This window comes from Bidens hawaiensis, unplaced genomic scaffold (assembly GCF_021521415.1).
Source record: "Bidens hawaiensis isolate Kalapana, Puna unplaced genomic scaffold, B.hawaiensis_p1.1 tig00021613_1, whole genome shotgun sequence".
NCBI classification, from domain to species: domain Eukaryota; kingdom Viridiplantae; phylum Streptophyta; class Magnoliopsida; order Asterales; family Asteraceae; genus Bidens; species Bidens hawaiensis.
This window is the reverse complement of record NW_027493361.1, coordinates 262,548-268,547: the sequence shown is the minus strand read 5'-3', so window position 1 is coordinate 268,547 and position 6,000 is coordinate 262,548.

Here is a 6,000-nt window from a genome sequence, read left to right as displayed (position 1 = left end):
AAAAGAAACAGATAAACCCAGGCGAGTGCGAGCATTGCAACTCACGATTCATGCAAACTTACCCGACCAGATTCGCGATGCGCAACTCGAAGCTTTGAAAGATGATAATCTTCCATCAGAACTCATGCGGGGCATGAACAAGCAACTTGAACCAGATCGGACGGGGTTCGATATTTTGAGAAACGGATTTGGGTTCCACGGTTCGGAGAGTTGAGAACTCTGGTAATGGACGAAGCACACAAGTCCAGATATTCTATCCACCCTGGCTCAGATAAAATGTATCATGATTTAAAGGCACTTTACTGGTGGCCGAACATGAAAGCCGACATTGCCACCTACGTGAGCAAATGCTTGACTTGTGCCAGAGTCAAGATAGAATACCAGAAACCATCTGGCCTGCTACAGCAACCGGAACTTCCAATGTGGAAATGGGAACACATTTCAATGGATTTTATCACGGGTTTACCTAAGACACCGACGGGATGCGATACCATCTGGGTGATCGTTGACCGGTTGACTAAGTCTGCACACTTCTTAGCGATTAAGGAATCGGACAAAATAGAAAGATTGACTCGCGTTTACATGAAAGAAGTGGTGTCTAGGCACGGAGTGCCTGTCTCAATCATTTCTGATCGAGATTCCCGTTTCACTTCGCATTTTTGGAAGTCGCTACAAAGCGCACTAGGCACCCGTCTTGATATGAGCACAGCATACCATCCCCAGACGGATGGGCAAAGTGAACGAACTATTCAGACCTTAGAGGACATGTTGCGTGCATGTGTGTTGGATTTCGGAAAAAGTTGGGAACCTCACTTACCTTTGGTAGAGTTTTCATATAATAACAGCTACCACGCAAGTATTAAAGCAGCGCCGTTTGAAGCGTTGTACGGACGGAAGTGTCGATCACCACTCTGCTGGGCAGAGGTGGGTGACAGCCAAATCACTGGTCCAGAACTGGTACTCGAAACTTCGGAAAAGATTGTTCAAATCCGAAATCGCATGGCAGCAACACTAGATCGCCAAAAGAGTTAGGCCGACAAGCGCCGAAAGTCTCTCGAATTTCAAGTGAATGACCAAGTGTTACTTAAAGCCTCACCTTGGAAAGGTGTGGTTCGCTTTGGTAAGCGAAACAAACTTAACCCACGATATGTTGGTCCCTACCGGATAACTGAGCGCATTGGTCCGGTGGCGTACCGACTGGACCTACCAACGGAACTCAGTGGCGTACACAATGTATTCCACGTATCCAATTTGAAGAAATGCTTATCCGATGAAACCTAGGTAGTCCCTTTGGATGAACTACAACTTGATGAACAATTACATTTCATTGAGGAACCAGTCGAGGTTTTGGATTGGGAAACCAAGACGCTCAAGCACAGCAAAATTCCAATCGTTAAGGTTCGTTGGAACTCGAGACGTGGACCGGAGTTCACGTGGGAACGCGAGGATCAAATGATGAAAAATTATCCTCACCTTTTTGAAGGGCTAACCAAACACAGAAAACCGCGAAACCCGGCAAACCGTCAGAAATCACCGGAGGTATGAATTAAATTTCGGGACGAAATTTCTTTCTACTAGGGGATGATATGACAAACTGAAAAATTTTTCTTACTTTTTCAGACACTCATCACGACTTGACTCAAATTTTCGGGACGAAAATTCTTTAACATGGGAATGATGTGACAATCGTCAATTTCAGGTTAACTCCGTTAACTCAACTCCGTCAATTCAAACTTAAGATCACTGAATCTATAACGCACACCTCATTACATTTAAACTAGGGTTTAAATGACGCTTAACACTTACTACATGTGTAGTCTTTCGGGAATTGCACCGAAACGCAAACGAGTTGACGCAAACGATTGGTGAATAAACGAAAAACGTCAAAACAGTAATTATGTGATAATTATGTGTTAGACTTATGTGTTATGTGATAACATGGTTATAAACGTTAACTCAAGATGTAAACAAGTTAGTTAAGCTAGATTAGTAATACTTAGAAGTGGAGGGGCCAAAGTGTAACATAGATTATTATAAATACATCATTAACAAATAACCCTAACTTATTATTCTCCCCACAAGTCCCGATCGGAACCTCCCTTGGCTTCACCTTGGCTGCCGTCACCAATACACACACATACAACCACCAATTTCAAGTTTTGATTGAAGAATTAGGTGCTAGGAAGGTATAATCGATTATCCTATGCATCCTTTATACTTAATCTTGACTTTTATTGGGTTAATTTCAAACCCTAGCTGCCGATTTTATATGGTTTTGTGTTCATATGATTTTGTTGATTTGATAATGATATGATAACTAGAATTGATATTGTTACACGTTAATTGTTGTGTCTTTGATTTGAGTTCAAAACAAAAACCCTAATCATGTATGTAATGTGTAATTGATGTGCATGGATAGTGTTTATGGAGTCTAGAGTGTTATATGAATGCATGATGGTCCATAGATAGTTAATATGTTGAGTTTGGATGCAAACAGTTTCTGGACAGATTGTGTTATTGATGTTTAAGTGACTGTAACGAAGTGTAAATGTAAAAATTGGTTGAGATTATTGATACTACTGTAAACTAGGTTGAGTCTAGTTTCTAAAGAATATAAACTTGTAATTTTTGGACAAGTAAAGGTTAACTTTTATGATTTTACAAAAACGTTGTGCAAAGCTGAGCAGTTAGACCTGCTGTTAGGTTGTTTTGTAAATGTTATATCTCATGAACTACGAGACCAATTGGGTTGGTTCCACTTCTGGAAGTTGACTCATTGAGTTAGGAACCTAACCCAAGTGGTCTTGCATTTATTGGATTTTTCGTTTAACGGGAATTTCAAATACCATTCTGTTGCGCATGAAATTGACTGTTATGAGTTTGCTGTTATGATTTGATGATTGTGAGAAAACTATGTGGAATAAAAATATAATAAAATATGTTCTGGAAACCTAAGATATATATGCTTCTGTGATTATTTTTGGTAAATTAATATAGATGCTATTATCGGTGGAATAGTACAATCTTTCAAGTAGAATTTCTATCTCGGTGAAACTAGCTGCTGAATTGTGTGAAAATGCATGAAACATGATACTTGCTAATTAATTATCATGTTTTGACCAAATTGCCCTCATGGGAAATGATGGCTAGTTAATTGTTATGTGTTGACCAAACTACCCTTACGGGGAGTAATTGCTAGTGATGTACTTTATGAATACATGACACGTAAATAATTGCTTACACATGTAACGTATCACAAATACATTTGTTAAAGTCACACACGATTCACAAACGAAACACGAAACATGTTATGTGCATAGGTATTATGTGCCGGGTCTAGAGACTCGATAATATTCCGACACTTAGAAAAATCTCTTTATTGTTTTAGAACGCTAGAGAGAGTTTTTCTGTGACGCGCATCTTGGTGAATTATTTTGGGAATACTTCGCAAACAGTGAGTTTCACTTTCCCCTTTTTAAACTTTTTAAACGCTTTTCACTTGGGGGAGATAACATACTCCGAGAACGCATTTAAGATTTTGTTAATATAGATTATATATCACTTGTAAAGACTAAGTGGCAAACGCGTTAACTAAAGTCCTTCATTCACATCGAAGCGTTTAATATTGGATAATAGCGAGTCATTGTTGAGTAGAACTACTGGGTTTGACAAACCCCAACCAACGCTAAACTCGACTGGAGGTCGAGCGGGTGTAATCTTGGCTAAACACATACTATGGTCTGGATGACCTGGTGGTAAGGCAAATGATAAACAGTCAGCTTCGGTGTCGAACACTTAGTGATACTTGTTTTATTGGCTAGCTACCTATAGATATATAATTGACATAACACCATCTGGTAACGCAAAACGCTGTAACGCAAAACGCTTAACGCAAAACGCTGAACGCTTTATTTTATATAAACTTGTGAACTCACCAACCTTGTGTTGACACTTTTAGTATGTTATTCTCAGGTAGCCGAGGAGGGCGCGCGGTTTAGGAACATGCATTGCTTGAAACATTTTAATTATGCAAACTTATTTTTAAACTGTTATCATTGGGTTTTAAGTCGTCCTGCGTGATGTAACATTGTCTGCTAAGGTTTTACGCTTCCGCATTTAATTACTCGTAAACGTTTTCATGGTTTTGAAACTTTGTTTTTATGGTTTGATTATAACTAATGATTCCGATCCTGTTAGTTCACACCCTCTGACGGTAAAACTCCGTTAGTGGATTTTAAGGGTGTGACATATTTAATGTCGGGTACATGAATTACCATAGTAATTATACGAGAATACATGGTTCACTGTATTGATTGTACGTGAATATATAATTCATCGTATTGAATATGCGATTAATCGATCGATAATTATTGAAACCCGAACGAATCGAGGGTTCAATTATAGACGATATCTATACTATTAGTGATTTTACGAAGCATTAATACTCCGGGATAAGTAAAGTACGGCACAGAAAAAGAATTTCGATTTAATGGTACGTCGGTACATTAAATGAAACCTTCAATACCAAACCAACCAAGAGACGATCGATCAAGCCGAAAAAGATGCGCAATTATTAATAATATGATGTTTTAAGTTAATAAATGTCATGGTTTAAGTTTTTAAAGTTTTTAAATCGGTTTTATATAAATTTCATTTTTAAGCCGAAAAACGACCGTTTTGGCCTCGTTTTAAGCTAAATTAAACATTTAACCAAAAAACGAACTAAACCAGATTATCCAAAACATTATCCAGATCTCTGATATCCAAACATGTGGCTAAGAATGAAAAGGTGGGTCCCACCCCACCCCTTCATAGTTCCGATCGGCATTGGGGGTGTTCCCCTAGCCTTTCATTTCTTTTTTACATCAAGCTATTGCAACAATCTTCAATTCTCTCCACAAGATCAACTAAAAACCGAGATTTTAGCTAGAAAACCGAGGTAAAAAGTCGAGTTATTTACGTTTCCATCTTCGTTTCTTGAGTTTATTTGCAAGAAAATGAGGTTTCAAAGATGAAAACCGATTCTTGCATGATCAAGTGATGTATACGGGTTATACAAGGGATCTTGGTCCAAGAAAGGAGTTCAACGAACCAAAAACGAATTTTTACGGTTCAAACTTTAGTTTTGAAACAATAACCGAAACTATAGTGTAAGAGGCTTGATCATGAGTGTAACTTGCTTGGTATTGTGGTATGTTGGTTGTAGGTTCTGTATTTAGTGGTAGATAAGGCGGAAAGACGAGTGTGTAGCTTGTAGTGGCGGAAAACAAAAGGTATATTCGGTTTATGTTCGGTTATGAGTTTTTGGACAGATTGTTGACGGTTTAGAGTTAGGTCATGAAATTTTACAGAGGTGTTAAATACATGAAAATATGAGTTCTGTGAATTTTTGGTAAGTTTTGGACAAAGGATGAATATTTGGTGAATTTAATGCTCGGTTTTGGCTAAAAATGGTGAAAAATAGTTAAATATCATGAAAAATTCTGGAAAATTTCAGATACGCTTTTTATAACATGTATAAGTCACACACAAAATTTTAGGTCAGTTGGAGAAGTCTAAGTAGGCTTTTCGGTTAAACGAGTTCTATGGTTTTCTAGCTCGGTTTTAGTGAAAATGGCATGTAAAAAAAGAGATTATGGTTCTGTAAAAATTACAGGGGATTATGTGGATGCCAGGGGACATCCAGGAAAAATTTGGGATTTTTCTAAGATCGTTTGGTATTTACAACATATTTAGTGTTTAAATGGTGTTTAAAAATAGATAAATAAATTTTAAATATAAAAATTAATTCTGGAAATATTTTTATAAAATTCCCCACTGTCAAAAAGTGATTTGTGCAAAATTTCAATATCCGAGGTTAAACGAATAATTATTTGTGCAAAAACAAACTTTTAAGGTTTAAAACGCGTAAACCGGTAAAGTTCGCCTAAACGAGCTGACCGGTGTATAAAAACCCTAAAAATGAACTATTTTCATATAACTGAGTTAAACAAGTAAAAA